The sequence below is a fragment of the Triturus cristatus genome, chromosome 2_2, assembly GCF_964204655.1.
Source record: "Triturus cristatus chromosome 2_2, aTriCri1.1, whole genome shotgun sequence".
NCBI lineage: Eukaryota > Metazoa > Chordata > Amphibia > Caudata > Salamandridae > Triturus > Triturus cristatus.
The window spans coordinates 436,161,304-436,181,789 of NC_140582.1; positions in this window are offsets into that span (position 1 = coordinate 436,161,304).

Sequence of the window (20,486 nt, forward strand, 5' to 3'; positions counted from 1 at the left end):
ATGGATGATTTGTTTTTGAAAAATTGATTGTATAACTGACTGATTAAGTGTATCTTAGTGAATACATGGCTTAGTGAGTAATGTTTAAATATGTAAATATCTGTATCAGTCTCTCACTTTGTGTATAAGTGGCTGCATGGGTTGGTGAGTAGCTACATGAGTGTCTATATAGGTTATTAGTTGTTTTTTTCAGTATGAGTGTCTGAGTGTCTGTATGGTTCGGTGGGGGTATTACGTAGTGCATAGGTGCATGAATGAGTGACTCACTGTTTGTGTTGAAGTGTGGAAATATGGATTTTTCTGGTCAGTTATGTCCCCTATCTTGGACCCCAACAGTTCTATGTACATATCACAAGTACATGTATGTTCCCTCCAGTTCCAGTTATGAAGACGCAAATACATGTGCGTCCAACGTCAACATGTCCTCTGTCAGATCCGCCATGAATAGGCCGGATATTCCATTCCTAAATATGAAAGGCCACCAGCTTTATATGGTTCACTTATGCCATTTTACAGTCCAGGCAAGTAGGCCCTGATTCTGTCATCAAAACTCTTCTTGCTTTCTGCCTCTGAAAGCTTCAGTCTGAGCCTGCATCTGTGACCATGAACTTTGTCTCATTCTCTGCGCGGCTCACGAAGCCTGACATCAGCCTATTCTCTGCCAAGAACTGTATTTCACCTTCGAATTATCTGCTTCCCCCTCAGCCGATGCATTCCTGCCTAGTAGTTTAAGTAAACATTCTTCCAGTTACCGAGCAAAAGGCCCGACTTCTCTGCCCTTATGCAAGTAATTCATAGCCCTGTCACCATGGAATATTCCTACCCCCTCGCATTCAGTGTAGACACTTAGACGCTTGTACACGCACGCACAGTCAGTATAGAATAGATTCTGTCCGAGAGTCCTTCTTTCTTGGATAACATAGTTCTTTAAACATAGGATGTTAGATATGATTTGGGATTAGGTTGACTTGACCCCCCAGACTTTTTGTCTCCACATGTAGAGCTAAATGTCAAGTCCCCTTCACCCCCTAGTTACACGTCAATTACACGTCATACTGCTGCGCGCGCATCTAGGCCAAGTATTATCTTATAGATCCACCTATATATGACATCATAACCAATTATGTTCCTTTTTACGCTTTATTACACCCATTTCTGGTTACGCAGAACAAATCGTCATTTTCCTTATCAATTGTTACGCCTACTGCATTCACTTCATTGTCATGTATGTACTATAAAAGTCATTTCTTGTCAATAAAGTATGTACTTCACTTCCTGAACCCCCGTGGTGATGGAACTTGGAGCAACCGATTATAATCGATTACTGGAATAAAGCCCATTCCGAAACTCTAATATCACGGATTCTGCCTCTCATTTTACTGAGCTATTTTATAATGTTTCTGTATCAAATTCAGTCCCGGTAAAGGAATTTTATTTACCACATGATGGCGCCCGAATAGGGACACTTTCTCATCTCACGCGCCGGCGGTGAGTTGCAGGCCCGGTCTCCTGCCACAGCTGGACGGACAATAACGCGTACCAGCAGGATTTCCTGTATCTCCCTCCGGTCAAGCGGGGGCGACTGAGACTGCGATCAACACCCAGACGAGGCGGTGAGAAGTGCGAAGTATCCCGACCAGAGCCTAGCTGAGAGAGCAAGATCCGAGGTATATAGAGACCCACCAGTTCGAAGTCAAGCCCAGTTTCCGACGAGACGAGTCGAGTCCAGTCCGGTTCAAGTTCAAGTTACCGAGGCCTTCCGTTTCCGAAGCTACCCGGTGAGTACCATTACTGGGGAGGCATTTCTGACGTGCACATAGGTTGTGCCGGTCAAGACGGGTTTGGGTACACAAATCCGGTCTGCACTGTTTTAGCAGTGTATCTGTACTGTTTAGCAGTATATCAAGTATTCCGAAGTATCTAGTTAGTGTCAAGAGTTATGCCTGGTGATTAGTTATGCAGACGATCATCATTGTTGTTTATTTTAAAGGTAAAAAAATGTTTAATGTTTAATGTGTTAAACGTCCTGCATATTGTGGTATGAATGGTTGTTCATTATTGTGCTTTTGTATTAAGTGTGTTCAAGATTAAGTATCGGATCAGTTGCCAATATGCCGCTCTTTTCGAAATTAAGACAGATCACGACTAGAAAAGGGGTTCTCGAAGAAGCCGTCCCTATTCCTCCTAGGGATACTCCAGGGCACTTCATGTATCACAAACATGGCTTAGACGCTATATTATTTCTTGATTTATGGGTAGACTATACCAAGGGATTACCAGAAAGTCAGAGGTGGCCCGCAGCGGGGACCTGGGATGCAGAGTGCATCATGAAAGTCGAGGAAGAGTTATGGAAAAGGAAAGTCAGACAGTCACAGAAGGACGCCGTTGAGTTATGGCGTAAAGAATCTCATAGACGTACAGAAAAAGCACGTAGACAGGAAGAAAGGAATAAAGAAAGTTCAAATAAAGTTCAAGGAAATCTATTAATTGAGGAAGGTATCAGAGTGAAATCAGAACAAGTAGACAGACAGAGAAATGCCATTATGAATGGTATGTATCCCCTTCTGGCCGAAGGATTACCTAAGGCTTCTCCAGAGATACCGAAAGACTTGCCACCCCCATTATTCCCAATCAAGGTACATCCTAAGGGGCATCCTAGAACCGCAGAAGATGTTTTTCTTTCCTCATATTTAGATGACGCAGCTCCCGAGTATGCTAATTCTGCCCCACATAGGCCGCATACCAGGGAGGTCTCACGCCAAGATCCAGCACCCGTATCCCTACAGCAACAAATCGAGTCACAAGTTCCGGCAAGCACATCTGTTTCCGCATCTGTTCCTACAGGTACTTCTATAGCTGTGTCCACACCTATAGTTGCTGTGTCACGTTCGACGAATCCTTTCACACCCGACGCCCCAGATGGGGCCACGGGAGGTGCTACCAATATTTTTTCTACGCCACCTAGAATAAATAAACTTACTTTTCAAGAGTCAGCGCATTCACGTACACCCAAATTCGTAAGTGCTCGTGCACTTAAAGAGCTTCTCGTAGATTGTAGATATGACCCGGTGCCCGGTATAGAGGACGAAATGACCCTGGCCTCATTGCGTATCAGACGAGCCGCAGTGTATTTAGCGAAGTTACCAGGAATGACTGCGCATCTAGACGAAATATATCATTTTGTCCAAACAGGGCGAGATCCAGAATGTATTTACAGAGCTATGGAATACCAGAAAGTAGAGATACAGGGGGAACTGTTACGTTTCCTCATAAACTGTGTGATCAGAAATGTAGACCGACCGGGGGTAGACCCGGAAGCAATGCAGATTCTTACCAGATGGAGTCAGAATATATCAGAAGGGAGACATGACAAGCAAAATTATATAATAGCCATGTGCCGAAAGATCCGTAAAGAAATAGAACGCCTACACAAAGAGAGATTAGAGGCAGACGAGTTCGAACAAAGCGAGGAAGAAGGGTCAGGACTGCCCGCAGGACAGTCGGACACCATAGCCTATGTAGGTAGAGGAAGATCTTGTAATAGGAATCAGACTAGATGTCATACTGACTCAATACATCCGATATGTCCAGATAATAACAGGAATTTCCAAATACCTATACTCAATATAAGGTCTAACGAGCATTCGTTCCAAACCGCCGACAAACTACTCCGAGAACGAAGGGGTTATCATTTTCTCGATTCTATGGACGAACAAGATTTAGCCAGGGCAGCTGTCCATTGGGTGGACAGTCCCGGAAAATATAGTGATGATACAGTAGTACGCACATTTTTGAATCTCACCCCAGATGAACAGAGGTTAGCTGGGATTTATATGATTCAACAACTCATTATACTATATCGGAGTCAGCATTCGGACCCTGGTCCCTTACCTGACATACTGACTGAATTGCTTATGAATAAATGGAGAGGTCCAGGTACTAAATTAATTAAAGAAATTCTAGAATCAAGAAAGCAGTATATTCTTTTTGTATGCTCAGAGCAGGTCTCAGTGCCCGTCAAGGAAAGAACCACGTATCACATGGATAGACAGAATCCGTTACGAGAAGTGCACACAATAAAAGGCGAGGACAACGAGTTTAGGCGCGTATTTGTATATACGCCCATATCAAAAATAGAATTGTTACAAATGAAGAAAGTGGTACCCAGTCATGACAAAGATCCAGCGGGTTTTCACCGAGAAATTAAAGACATGTTACTCATGGGAGAGTATACCTATCCCGACATTATGACAATATTAAAGGTATTGATGCCTGCTGGCATTTATGAAAAACTCAAGGAAAAAGAGTGGGAGGTAGGTGACCAAAAGATAGAATGGTCAGTGTTAGAAGCGGAAGAAAAGGCCCGAACTGCAGGAGCAGGACTTGGGGATAAAACTAAAGCATTACCAGGTTTACTAGTACAGGTACTGCCACGTTTATTAACTACGAAAAAGGAAGATTGGGGAACGATTTCAGCCTGTAAGCAGAAGCAAGATGAAGACACTAGTGATTACTATGCCCGATTTGAGAAATGTTTTGGTATAAATAGTGGCATAAAAGCCAGTAGCGAATCATACCCGCATCTGTTTGTAACAAAATTAGTAGAAAATGCCCTGCCCCCAGTAAAGAATAGAGTATTAAAATTCGAGAGTACCTGGCAAGGTAACACTCCATCACAAATGTTACAAATGCTACAGTACCATCACAATAGAATTAGAGAGGAACAAGAACATGAACACAGACGCATGAAAGACACGAAAATGAAAATGCTAGTTTCCCAGACAGTTCCAGCGGAAGGACATAAAAAGGGTATGACACATTCCGATTCAGCAGGACCTGTAAAAGGGACATGCAATTATTGTAAAAAGCCAGGTCATTACGTACACGATTGTCCAGTTTTAAAACATAATATCGCCATAGGTAAAACACAAGAAAGATCACGGCCACTCAGACAAGATCAGAATGAACAAGGAGCTATGCAGCATGCCCAGGCCATGCCAGCCGCACAACAGCCAATACAGTTTGTGCCAGCTGCACCACCGTTGCCTGCTGCTGCCACACAGACAACAACACGACAAATGTATCAGACCGCACAGTATGAATATCCCGAGTATCAGCGTTACGCATGAACAAGCCTAGAGAGGGAAGTTGATTTACCCCTTATCGAGATTCCTGTAGATCAAGAAGGACCTTATGTACATAGTGAATTATTAGGCCAAGATAGGAAATTTTTACTCGATACAGGGGCAAGTCGAACAACTATAAAACGTAGTGAAGTTCCAGGGGCACCCCTCTCAGGCTCTCAGAATATTTCCCTTGGTTTTTCAGGAAAACCTATTGTTAATGAAGTGTCACAACCACTGCCACTTACGATAGGACCTCTGACCCGAACTACAGATTTATTGCTTACTAAATCATGTCCAGAAAATCTGTTAGGAATTAAAACCCTGAAAGCTCTAGGAGCCATAATATGTTGTTCTCCGGAAGGTGTAAGATTGTTTTTGCGTGATTTTAAAGGTCACTATGTGTCTAGAGACATGGATCCCCGACTGCAGATTTTACCTACACATCTATGGGCACAAGGCCCTACCGATGTTGGTTGCATGAATATTACACCATATCGAGTCACATTAAAGGCAGGAGTGGTGCTACCACGAATGCGACAATACAAGTTACCACCAGATGCTGTAGTGGCTTTACTACAAATCATTGACGAGCTCATTGCCCAAGGAGTAGTTGTGGAAACAGACTCCAATGTATGTAATTCACCGATAATTCCGATTCTTAAACGAACAGATCCAAAGGCCCCGCCAGTATATCGATTGGTTATTGATCTGCGCGAATTAAACAAGTGCATTGTGCCACAATTTCCTGTGGTCCCAGATATCTCGTCATTACTGACAGCCATTGATTCCGAAGCAACATTCTTTACTGTAATTGATCTCAAGAATGCCTTTTTCAGTGTCCCAATAGATCCGGAAAGCCAATATTTGTTCGGATTTAGTTTAAATGGACGTAGCTTTAAATTCTCACGCGCACCTCAAGGATTTACAGAAAGCCCTAGCATCTATAGCCAAGCACTGAAACGAGAACTAGACAGTATCCACATGCCAGTTAACACTGCTCTGCTTCAATACGTCGATGATCTGCTGATCACCGCGAGAAGCGAACCGGAATGTGAAAAAGCATCACTGACAGTTTTACAATTTCTAGCCGAAAAGGGGCACAAGGTGTCCCCTTCTAAGCTGCAATTCTGTGTCCAGCGAGTTGTTTATCTTGGACACTCGCTGTCCAAGGAGGGAAGGCAGCTTACACCCGACCGCATTCAGTTAATAGCTAACATGCCTATACCCAAGACACAAAAGGAGGTACGAGCTTTCATAGGCCTCACTTCATATTGTAGGCAGTGGATCCCTCAGTATGCATTTCTAGCAAAACCACTCATTCAGTTAACCACACAGGAGGCAGCCACATCGACTGTTCTCCCTTGGACTCAAGAACATACACAAGCTTTTGAAAGCCTAAAGATAGCTTTATGTCAAGCACCTGTTTTAGCAACACCATGTTACAGAAAACAGTTTACACTCTTTGTTACAGAACGCGAAGGTACTGCCTTGTCAGTACTCACACAGGATCAAGCAGGAGCACACAAACCATGTGCTTATTTTTCTAGTACATTAGATCCCGTAGCTCAGGCTTTGCCTGCATGCCTGAAATCAGTGGCAGCAACAGCTTTAGCAATCAGACAAAGCGATGCCATAGTGTTAGGACATCCATTGACAGTTCAAGTACCACACGCAGTAGAGGTTCTTGTAAATAGAACACAAACACAACACTTGACTATAGCGCGACTTACAGGGTACGAACTTACATTGTTTCAGCCACATATAGAAATCAGACGCTGTAACACATTGAATCCTGCCACACTTTTGCCAGTAACCGGAACAGACCCACTAGCTCATGACTGTATTGAAGTTATTACTATAACGACAAAACCCAGACAAGACCTGACAGATGTTCCATTGTCCGATCCAGACCTGACGTTGTATGTAGATGGTTCATGTATGAGAACAAGTACAGGAGAGTTAGTGGCTGCTTACGCAGTCACCACAGATACTGAAGTCATTGAAACTAATCGTATAAATACTTTGTCAGCTCAAGCCGCAGAGCTCATCGCTCTGACCCAAGCCTGTATTCAAGCCACGAATAAAAAAGTCAACATATACACTGATTCACGTTATGCATTCGGAGTTGTACACGACTTCGGCGTACTGTGGCGAGAAAGAGGTTATTTAACTTCCCACGGTGCCCACATTCAGAACGGACCCCTCATTCATGCCTTATTAGATGCGATACATCTACCCACTGCAATATCTATTATGAAATGTAAGGCTCATACAAAGATTACTGATATCATTTCCCAAGGCAATGATCTAGCCGACAGAACAGCTAAACAGACTGCTCAAACTCAAACCCCCGACATGACAAAGACAATAGTCCCGACACCGACACATTGTATGACAGTTAAAGATCCTACTCTTGACGTAATTGACATACAGACACATGCTACACCAGACGAAATAAAGACATGGACTGAATTAGGAGGGATCCAAACGGACCAAGGATGGATGATGAAGGAAAAGTCTGTGTGGTTCCTTCCTGATTCAATGGTCCAAGTTATAATTAACACTATACATAGTCCAGCACATCTAGGAGAAAAAGCTATGCTAGACAGCATTCAACACATTTGGTTCAATAAACATTTACGAGCAGCAGCCAAACAAAAGGTCCGTACCTGTATGATCTGTTGCCAGTTTAATCCAGGAAAAAGCGTTCCCGTAGAACAGGGTGGATTTCATCCTCCTAATAATCCTTTTGAAGTACTCCAGATGGACTATATCCAGATGGAACGATGTCGAGGATTCAAATATGTTCTCGTAGTTGTCTGCGCTCTGTCCCGTTGGACAGAGGCGTACCCGGTTTCAGATTACACTGCCCCGACTACTGCCAAACAGTTGGTTCGAGAATTCTTCCCACGATACGGTTTACCACGTGTTGTTCACTCAGATAACGGCCAGCCGTTCTCATCCGAATTAATGAAACACGTTTCACTTCTGTTAGGTTATCAGTGGAAATTCCACTGTGTCCGACACCCCGAGGCAGCAGGTCTCGTAGAAAGACATAACCAGATACTGAAAATCAGATTGTCCAAAATATGCAGAGAGAAAGGTGTCGACTGGATAGTAGCGTTACCAGTTGCACTCTTTTACATGAGAATGGTAGCACACTCTCGAACAGGGCTATCCCCGTATGAGGTGATCTTCGGTAGACCACCAAATATGTGGGGGACGCCTATACCACGCAAAATAACTGATGTTGACTGTAATATGCTGACAGATTACTTGGCTTCCTTGATGTTTGCACTACAATCTTGTCGTTCACAGGTAGCTGCAGCCTTTCCTGACAACACTGAGGTGAAACCCCATGACGTAGTTCCGGGGGATCTCGTCTGTGTGAGGAATTTCGACCGAAAGACTCAGCTGGAGCCCAGGTGGAAAGCACCCAAGTTGGTCCTGCTGACCACAAGGACAGCCGTGAAGATCGAGGGCCGCAAGGGCTGGATTCATTCAAGTCATATCAAGAAATTTCATGGACTATCCTCGGATATAGACATTGTGCCCTGCACTCCCTCACAGACTGATTCAAAACTTCCTTTGGTTGAAAAAACTGAAACCGAACTTTAAAAACTAAAGCTTAGGCCCAACAAGTCGAGCAATTTGATTGTTTAAATCCTCTCCAAGGTGAAGCGGTTGAATTGTCTCTGACATGTATCCCTTGGACCTGAGTAGAGAAAATACCCGGAAAATGTTGAAACGACAGGCGTATTGTAAATCACTGCGTAGCCACTGCATAGTGACATTATTAATTCTGTTTTTATTAAGTCTTTTAATAATTATTACAAGTATGTTGTTGCACATATATTACCCTATTTCTAGACATGTTTATAATGTTACTGCTGAACATTCTTTTAGTGACTTACCTCCACATGAATTGTCTTATAGACTTGCGCTGCGCAATAACACTTTCATTAGTATGTTACATCATTCCCATCAGACTAGTAATGCTACCAATTGTTGGGTGTGTGGCCGACTCCCTCCCTATCAGAATTATGAAGGAGTCCTGCCTTTCTTTCCACATCCATTTACACACAATGGCTCCTGTGGAGCATGGTTTAGTTTAATCAATTCCATAGACTCAGACACAGCAGTTTACCAAGATCATTGGGTATGGGGAAACCTGAACCTAGTTTTACTCAAGGTCTGTTACCGCGACAAGGAGGGTCGCCCCAAAAGAACAGGAACTGATCTAGAAAATGAAGTATACGGATTAGGTAATTTTACACCTAATCTCATGATTCTAAATGTCGTATCCGAAATTGAACTAGTCTTGCCCACCATGTCAGTATTCCCAGCGAAGGGTGAATTATGTGTAAGAAAAGTTGGTTCCATGCATATGGGCCATAGTAAATGCACCACTACAGTAGAATTCAGTGATCAAGGCAAATTTTTATTTAGAGCTTCTCGTCATTCCTACTTTGTATGTGGTCAGACTGCATATATGCGTTTACCTCTAGATTGGGATGGTACCTGCTACATTGCATTCCTTTTGCCACCTGTTTTCCTAGCTCCTCCTGATTATTACAGAAATATTCATTTAGTACACAACAGAGAGCGGAGAGATCTCCCCATTGTCGATTACACTGAGACGGCATGGGACAAGTATGTAGATTTTAATAAAGGCATCTTTCCCTACATAGGTACCGTTACTAATAGTAAGCTGATACGTAGATTAACTAGAACCCTTGAAGCAGTAGTGAATGAGACTATTTCCGCCTTAGGCAATTTAACAGAAGAGCAGTCTGCTATGCGGATTGTTGTGCTTCAAAATCGTCTTGTCCTTGACGTCATCCTGGCTGATAGGGGCGGAGCTTGTAGGGTCATCGGATCAAGCTGCTGCGTATTCATACCAGAAAATTCGCCATCTGTATATAAAGCCATCACTCGCCTTCATAAGATTGTAAGCCAGATACACCAGAACCCAGGCACTTGGACTTGGTCCAGTTGGTTTTGGAATATGATATCAGCCTGGGGATGGAGAGTTTTATCCTTCCTAGGTATTGGCCTTCTCATACTATTCAGTTGCTGTCTATGTCTACAATGTGGACCAGCGATCTGTGGTCTGAGTGCCACATCGTGTATTCCACCACCAAGATTTCATTCGTCACGGAAGAAGAAAGAAGAACAAATGATGCTATATGAACAGATCAATTGATTAATGAAGATTGATATCTCTTGAAGGGCAAGTAGGGGACAAGGAGGGAATGTGGAAATATGGATTTTTCTGGTCAGTTATGTCCCCTATCTTGGACCCCAACAGTTCTATGTACATATCACAAGTACATGTATGTTCCCTCCAGTTCCAGTTATGAAGACGCAAATACATGTGCGTCCAACGTCAACATGTCCTCTGTCAGATCCGCCATGAATAGGCCGGATATTCCATTCCTAAATATGAAAGGCCACCAGCTTTATATGGTTCACTTATGCCATTTTACAGTCCAGGCAAGTAGGCCCTGATTCTGTCATCAAAACTCTTCTTGCTTTCTGCCTCTGAAAGCTTCAGTCTGAGCCTGCATCTGTGACCATGAACTTTGTCTCATTCTCTGCGCGGCTCACGAAGCCTGACATCAGCCTATTCTCTGCCAAGAACTGTATTTCACCTTCGAATTATCTGCTTCCCCCTCAGCCGATGCATTCCTGCCTAGTAGTTTAAGTAAACATTCTTCCAGTTACCGAGCAAAAGGCCCGACTTCTCTGCCCTTATGCAAGTAATTCATAGCCCTGTCACCATGGAATATTCCTACCCCCTCGCATTCAGTGTAGACACTTAGACGCTTGTACACGCACGCACAGTCAGTATAGAATAGATTCTGTCCGAGAGTCCTTCTTTCTTGGATAACATAGTTCTTTAAACATAGGATGTTAGATATGATTTGGGATTAGGTTGACTTGACCCCCCAGACTTTTTGTCTCCACATGTAGAGCTAAATGTCAAGTCCCCTTCACCCCCTAGTTACACGTCAATTACACGTCATACTGCTGCGCGCGCATCTAGGCCAAGTATTATCTTATAGATCCACCTATATATGACATCATAACCAATTATGTTCCTTTTTACGCTTTATTACACCCATTTCTGGTTACGCAGAACAAATCGTCATTTTCCTTATCAATTGTTACGCCTACTGCATTCACTTCATTGTCATGTATGTACTATAAAAGTCATTTCTTGTCAATAAAGTATGTACTTCACTTCCTGAACCCCCGTGGTGATGGAACTTGGAGCAACCGATTATAATCGATTACTGGAATAAAGCCCATTCCGAAACTCTAATATCACGGATTCTGCCTCTCATTTTACTGAGCTATTTTATAATGTTTCTGTATCAAATTCAGTCCCGGTAAAGGAATTTTATTTACCACAGAAGACAGCATGTGTGCAGGACTGTATGGGTGGATGAGTGCGTGCATGGGTGTGTTAGTGAGTGAATGACTGTCTCAATAGTGTCTTTATGAGTAACTACTTATGTTTTAAACTAGTATATGTGACTATTGGTGTATATAAGTGAGTATATGTGAGAGTGAGAGATTGAAAGAGTTCCTGTATGAATAAGTATGTGTTTCTATAAGTGATTGTTTAAAAGACTAAGTATGTGTAAGTTTCTGTAGAAGTAAGTGCGGTGGTGTGTGTATAACTGTATATGCAAGTAAATGGATGTTTGATTCTTTATTAGCATGAGTGACTATGTGTGTGAGTAACTCTATGGATGAGTGGCGTTGTGTAACAGGATGTATAGGTGTATGAGTACATATGATGAGTGAGTACATGTATGAGTGACTGTATAGGACTGTTGGTGAATGAGTGGATGTGGATGTGGATCTTAGAATTACTGAATAGGTTGTTGTAACTGATATTGGTATGTTCATTGTTTTGAAAATTTTAGTTTCTATTTTTGAATGTGTGTATCAAAGGTTATATTAGGGGGAGAGGAGGTCTGCCACTCTATCACAAGGATGATGTCATCAGTGATGTCATTTGAGATGTCATCAGTGATGTCATGAGTGATGTCACTGACCATGTCATGAGTGATGTAATATGTGACGTCATCAGCAGTGCATTGCGGGCGCGCGAGTTATAGTTAGCTGAACTAACTATAACAGGGGAATTTCAATGGTTTTGTATGAGTGAAAAGTCCAGCTAACTATAACGCCCCTGAAACCTATGGTTTTTTCAGTGAATTTCTAAGGTTTTTTAAATGCTAATTCCTAACTATAACGTGCCTGAAACATATGGTTTTTTCAGTGAATATATATATATATATATATATATATCATCCAAAGGTTTGCCACCACGTTGAGGACGCACACAATTAGAGGCCGGACCAGCATCAGCAATCCTTTATTCAAACAGAGCAGGTAACATTTTAACATTTTAATTTGCATAGCCCAGCAGATGGCGATATAATCAGGGTTTGCGGGACTTTTCCTGTTTGTATCTGCTCACAGCGCGCACGCCCGTGATCAAGGTGCAGGAGCACCGAAACGCGTAGGGCAAGGCTGTGTGATTTCCAGTGATGTTACCTGCTCTGTTTGAATAAAGGATTGCTGATGCTGATTCGCCTCTCATTGTGTGCGTCCTCAACGTGGTGGCAAACCTTTGGATGATATATATTTATATATGTATATATATATATCTATCTATATGCATATATATATATACACACACACACACACACATGCATACACACACACGCACACATATATATTTCCATATACCGAGCTGCACATTTCTGCCAGAGCACCCGTTGTCCTTACCAACTGTAAGACGGCTGTCATGTAATGATTTAGAAAGCCTTGGAACTTGTATGGTAGATTTCCTTTACAATGCTCTCTTATGTTTTATACATTTCTAATTAATTCGCAATTAGTGCTGTACTCACACAAGTTAGACATGATTGCGGAGACAATATGGGTCATTTCTAGCACTTGTGTAATGGTGGATGAAACAAGTATGACATTCTGAAAATAAACTCTCATGAGACACAAAAAATAAAATATTATACCAACACCAATTGATCAAACAAAAATGGGCTGGGTCCATGGAGATTACATCAACATGCTTGTGAGCATAGCAAAAAGAGACTCCTACAACACATCCATGAATATATCAGAAACTAAGATACCCCCTAAAACATCGCCAAAGATGGTCATTATTGAGTTAGCAGTGCAACCTTCACCATCAACCGAACTACAGAAAGAGAAAAGTGCTTGTGTTTACAACACTAACACTGTCTTGTGAGAAGCCACATTTGAATGGGGTGTGCACAAAGATCTGAACTTTTCTGTCAAAGGGCTTTTGCTGCCACTGCGAATCGTAGTCATGCACAAATGTTTATGAATGTATCTGGGCAGACACACCGATGACTCAATGCATCCCACATAACTACTCCCAGAAGCCAAGCTCACAGTTAGAATCACTAATGGACAGCAGGTTTTAGATGCACGATGCGTAGAAGATACTTTTCTTGTGTGGAGTCTTCGGTTCAGGGGTTTAACGCCATCATTATGCAGATATACAAGCAGGCGTCGAGCCGTCTGGTAGGAAAGAACATTCTGTAGAGGTAAGCAGGAAAATGTCAGTGGGTCAGGTGCGAACCTTGAATTTTGCACGTTTGTTGGTTGGCAGCCAGTGCAGAGCTTTCCATGCTGCTGTGAAGTGGTCTTTACACTTGTGACTGAAGATGAGACAAGCAACGAGTTTGGAGCCCTTTGAAATCTTGTATTGCTTTTGCAGAAAACAGTCAGTGCTAAATCAATTACTGGAAACATATGTCTTAATGATGATCTAAAAATTACAAAGAACCTACGTTTAGAATTACTGTGGTATGGAAATGTTGCTACATCCTTTGCAAAAAATGTTACTGTATAATTATTTAAAAAAAGTAATTTAGACCTTATAGAATAATATGGTGGGTTTTTTTTATCTTAGGGTGTACGCCATAAGCTAAATGGCAACCGCGGCCTAACGTGCATAGAATGTCTGCGTTGTCTATTTAGAAGGCATCACTTCTGAAGATTAGGCTAGAATAAATGGCATAGAAGAAACTTTAGAAACATGGAGCAAAACCTTAATGCAATACAGAGTATGATATTGTGCTCTAGAGTGTACAGGATTATAAGGGCACTGGCATTTCGTCTGTCTCACATATAGTACAATGGCTGAATTACACAAACCAAACTCCCTCTGCCGTGATATTTTGTATTAAGATATTATTCAGAATCATAATATGCAACATATACATTATTTGCTTCATTTAAGGGGTTTTGCGCATTCAAAAAACGTTTCTATTTTGTATTGCTTAATTTTTACCCCAGCACCTTCCTGACAAAGTGCAATCTCTGTAAACAATAACAGTTTATCAGGGGTGGGTGATTGTAAGAAAATTCGTTATTGTTTGAGGTGGTGGATGCCCCTCTCAAGCAACAGCCACAGACCTTGTCAGTGTGAACCACAAAAGTCACTACATTAACATCTGCTTAACCCTCTGATAGATTGGCACAAAGAAATCAGGCTTAATGTAGAGGCACTGTGTAAAGTATTTATGCAGCACACAAAAAGTAATAAAAAGGAAACAAAACACAAAGAAAAATCTCAAACAACTTACAAAAATAGGATACATTTTAATAAATAAAATATTACCAAAACAACAAAAAAACAATAAGTAGAATTTGAGATATTCAATTTCAAGTATTAAGGTAGATAGAGGGCCTAAAAGCACAAAGCATCACTTGCAGTGGAGGGGTCCAGGAGGAGCAAGGAGAGCATCGTTGTTGGTCAGGCGCTGTAGTGTGAAGAGTCGGCCTGGGGCCGCAGACGGTCAACACTGTAACGCGAAGATCCAGTCAGGTGTCGCAGACGGTCGTAGCAGGAGATTTGTGTTGTCGGTCACCCCTAGCTGTTAGTGATATAGCGTCATGTGCAGATCTGGCATTGCAGATCATTGCTGGTGGTCACTGTAGCATGAAGAGTCGAGTTCACCCGGTCTTTACATTTGTGGTTGTCATGGGTGGCACAGTCTCGTTGGGAAGGGACCTGTTTGCGGTCACGTAGAGGCTGAAACTTCAGGATTTCTCATTCATTTATGGAGGTGTGCACGCTGATGCCAGCCAAGGGCCCAGGACCAGGGAGGTATCTCTTGGGGCATACACTAGTAGAGGCCAACAGGGCTCAAGCAGGTCCAGGCAGGTACAGTTTCAGCAGGTCAGTTGAAGGGAGGCCTCTGGAGCTTGTTGTGTCCCTGTAGTTCAGAACAGGAGGTCAGCCCATTGATGCTAGAATAACTCAGGCTACCCTGGGATGAAGGGAGGTGGTCCAGTCCTCCTTCTCAGAGAGCATGGAAAGCTTCAAGCAGTGAGACAGTCATCTAGGAACATGGCAGGACTCAAGCAGCAGAGTAGTCCAATATGTATACCTAGTGCCAGCCTTTGAAGTGGGGGAATCTTCTAGGCTATTCGCACATTTGTTTCTGGAAAGTTTTTCCTTTTCCTTGTCAAGGCGCCAATAAATCTAGGCTGACATAAGACTCGTGTCAGGTTCCTTTGTGTGTGTGTAGTAGAGGCAGCCCTTTGAAATGTAAGTGGGACAGGGAACAAGTCTGCTGCCAGAAATCCAGGCAGAATGGCCTATCCTGCCAACACCCATTCCCCCTATGTCTCACTGTCTGGAAGGAATACACAAAGCCCAACAGCTAAGCTATCCAGAGCGATGTGACCGAGGACACTGGCAGAAGGCATCAAATTGTTAGGGCATGAAAATGGCAACTTTTGAAAAGGGGCATTTTCAGAATTGTGACTTAAATTGAGGTTACCATTAAAGAGCATTTTAAATTACAATTAATTTGAGTCTAAACATGACATTTCTACGTGCTCCCAATCAAAGATTAGCCTTTATTAAATGTAATAAGATAACCCAATATTATTCTATGGGAGATGAAGGCCTTACAGTAGTAAAACATGTATTTAGGAGTTTTTCACTACCAGAACATGTAAAACTTAAAAATACATGTCCAATTCTTTATATGCAATGCACCCTGCCCTATAGGCTTTGTAGGGCCTACCTTAGGGTGACTTATATGTATTAAAAAGGAAGCTTTAGACCTGGAAGGCTTATTTTTCCATGTCCAAATGGCAGTATATAACTACACTATAGACTGCAGTGGCAGGCTTAAGACAAGTTTTAAAGTGCTACGTTTGCGGGTGGCACAGTAAGGTTTGCAGGCCCACTAGTAGCATTTATTTTACAGGCTCTGGGTAGCATGGAGTACCATATACTAGGGGCTTTTAAGTAAATTAAATGTGCCAATGGGGTGTAGGCCAATTTTACAATGCTGTAGGGAGAGAGCACAAACACTTTAACACTGATTAGCAGTGGGAAAGTGCACAGAGTACTAATGCCTACACAAACAAATTTGAGAAAACAGAAAGGGAGAGGGCGAAATGTTCGGCGGAAGACCACACCAAGGACATGAGGTCGTATAGTGGTAGTAGAAAATGATATGCTGTCATGATGGTGAGTGATTTAAAAAACAATTGTTGAGTTTATGCAAATTATACCTCCAAATCGAGGAGAGTGATATGTACTTATAAAACTTGACTTGATGGTGATTGATGCTAGAAATAACTCTCAGTTTTGACTCATCTCAGGCAAGAAAGGGCTGGCGGCAATGAATATTATGATTCTGGTATAACTGTGGTAGTGTATGTCAGTTGAAACAGAAGGGGATTCTCAAGCATCTAGGACCCTGTAAGGGCTTGAAGGGGGATTTGCTTTCAAATCAAGGCGGTGTGTCTCTGCTGAACAAATTGGGTGCAATTCTCTTTCAGTGGGAGAAAGCGAAATGCCCACATGGCAATTGTTATTTGAGTGCTTGACATTAGGAAGGTATTCACAAATGCAACTCAAAATGAATACTCATTTACGTACTCTAAGATACCTTTGTGAATCGGTCAAAATCATCTAAAATGGGAATAACGTGGACATATTCAAAGAATAGCCATATGCAATTAGTGCAAATAGAAAGGATTATGTCCTTTTTGTAGTTTTACTAATAGGGAATTTATATTTTGAGGTCTATTCACAAAGGCAAGTAAGAGAACACAATAGGATACCCTTCCCAGTCTCTTAAACAATTTTATGGATCAGCCCCTGTCAGAAATGGGATTTCTGGTTGGCTAGGGCATGCGCCTAAGCCATTCAGAAACCACCACTCTAATCAGGGCAAGGGAGTTACCCACTGAAGATAACCCCTGCTCGCCCCCATGGTAGCTTGGAACGAGGAGTCAGGCTTATCAATCAATCAATCAATCACTTATTTGTAGAGCGCACTAATCACCCGTGAGGGTCTCAAGGTGCTGAGCGGGGGGAGGGGGCGCAGCTACTGCTCGAACAGCCAGGTCTTGAGAAGTCTCCTGAAGGTCAGCAGGTCTTGGGTCTGTCGCAGCTGTGTGGGGAGGGTGTTCCATGTCTTGGCAGCGAGGTAGGAGAAGGATCTGCCACTGGTGGAGGTCCTGTGGATGCGTGGAATGGTGGCGAGGGCGAGGTCGGCGGAGCGAAGCTGGCGGTTTGGGGTGTAGATGGTGAGACGCTTGTTGAGGTATCCCAGAGGCAATGTGTAAAGCGTTTGCGCAACACACACAGCAGCAACACACTAGGCACACCACAAAAGGAACTCCACACAAGGTTATATAAAAAAATAGCCTTTGTATTATCATAAACACATTTGAAAGATAATCACACATTTACACCATGCCAACTGGCACTAGGCAATATTCACAGGGGATTATATACCGGACAGGGCCTATTGGGCCACTGTCAGAACCATCAGAACAGGTAAGTAAATATAAAACATAGCCAGCAACTACTAGAATAATGACCTCAGCATTATCACATTAGGCATAAACCTAATATGCCCACCTCATTAGCATAAACACATTACGCAATAGGCCTCGCCAACATAATCACATTATGCAATAACCTCATAAGCATAAACACATTACACAATAGGCCTCACTAGCATAAACACATTATGCATAAATCACGGTGCATAATATTAGGCATCACACATGGTGCATGAATCACCTTAGAAACTGACCCACAGCTCAAAATGCCCTCTGTCCAGAAATGTCAGGGCTTGTAGATAGGGCTTTTCAATTAGCCCTAGGGCTGCCAAATCAGCAACAGCAAAGGGGCGCAATGCACTGGGGTAGGTCAGGAGTGTATCTCACTCCTTTCTCATCAAAGGAAACAAAATGCCCCCAACGTTTCAGCTGCCCGCAACTGCGGTGCAGCTGTGAAACAATAAGGATACTGGCACTCACTAAGCCTGGGGAGAGCTAAACATGCTCCCAATCTCAGCACCCACGGTGCAGCTGCCCGCAACGGCGGCGCAGCTGTGAAGATGCCACAAACAAGTACTGTCACCACGGTGCCTCAGAAATAACTCATAAGGCACAATGGAGGGGGAGGCACCGATAATGTGCCTCGAACCACCCCCAACAGCTCACTCCGCAGCCCCACTCACCGGGGCTCTCCGGGGACTCCACTTGGCACTGCAAGACTAATGTGCAGCCATACTCACCGGGACTTCTCCTTCTGCTGCGGGAAGTACGCGGGATGTGGCAGTTGGGAGCCCGCAAGGCTCTGGTCTCTTCTTCAAGCCGGTCTCGCTCTCTGAGGGCTCTGGACGTCCTCCAATGCAGAGTAGGCTCCCGCCAGAAGGTCCATGGTGTCTCTCTCCTGCGGCCCTGCCCCCAACTAGGCAAGTTGCCTGTCTTCTGGGTCGGGCTGTGGCGTTTCCCTTCGGTGGCTCTTCAGTGCGGGGTGGGCACCCGCCAGAAAGGCACAAATGCGGGGTGGGCACCCGCTCAATAATACACATAAATGCGGGGTGGGCACCAGCAAAAGTAAAGGCAAATGCGGGGTAGGCTCCCGCTTGATCAGCAGCGCAGGGGGGGAATCCCTACGCTCGGGATTCCCTCGGCAGGCACTTCAGCAGGGCGCTGCCAGGCGCCAGCTCCTCTTAGCAATAAAAAGATAGCACTCTTCAGAATAAAAGTAAATTGCTCACAAGGCACGAGTCCAATGTCCAGGGGGCAAAGGCTGGGCCCAGGCAGGCCAGCACACAGGGCCCTCAGTCAGGGAAGCAGTCCCTCGTGGCGGTTCCTCCTGGAGCCCAGCAGCAGCAACAAGCCCCCAGTCACAAGAACAGCACACTTTCATGGGGTCACTGCCCCTACATTTATATCAACATTTATCTTTGTCTGCAAAGCATAGGGCTTGGGGGAACCAGTTCCAACTGGTTATGGAGTACTCTGTTTACAGTGCTCACACCCTTCTTTGGGAGATGGGGGCTCTGCCATCAGACACATCACAGGGGGGCGGAGCCAGCATTGACCTAGACAGGCACAATCCTATTCAGGGTCAGGGGACTTCTCCACCCACTACTCCAAATGCAGATGCCCTTTTCAGCCTAGCGCTGACTCACCCTGCCACTCCAGAGCCACACACACCTCACAGCCCCTGTCACCCCAAAGCCAGACATGCAATCCACATCAAGCGAGCAGACACACAGTACACAGAAATGCCAACTTCTAAAAGTGTAATTTCTGAAATAGATATCATAAATCTGCGCACACCATTGCGTAGCATTTATTATCACTATTCCAAACATACCAAACATGACCACGCTGCTCCTCTCATATCAAGAATTACCACTGAAACACTTATCAGGGAATCCCCGATGCATTCCTATGGGAGGGCAGACTCACAGTAGTGAGAAACCAAAATGACTGTCACTACCAGGACATGTCACACACTTAAGGTACATGTCCTACCTTTGACCTACAATACACCCTGCCCATAGGGCTAGTTAGGGCCACCTTAGGGGTGACTGACATGTAGTAAAAGGGGGCGGGGGTCACAGACATGGCACACACTTTAGGTGCCACGTCACAGCGGCAGTAACACTGCGCGCACAGGCCCTGCAATGGCAGAGGCCTGGGATAGGTTTGAAAGGCTACTTTGGTGGGTGGCACAATCAGCGCTGCAAGCCCACCAGTAGCATTTAATTTACCAGCCCTGGGTATATGATATACCACTTTACAAGGGACTGACAGGTAAATTAAATATGCCAAACAGGTGTAGACCAATCTAACCTTATTTACCACAGAGAGCACACACACTTTACACTGGACAGCAGTGCTAAAGTGCCCAGAGTCCTAAAACCACCAACACCATGTCAGAAAAAAGGCTAAGAGGAAAGCAAAAAGTTTAGAGATGACCCTGCAAAAAGGTCCAAGTCCAACAGC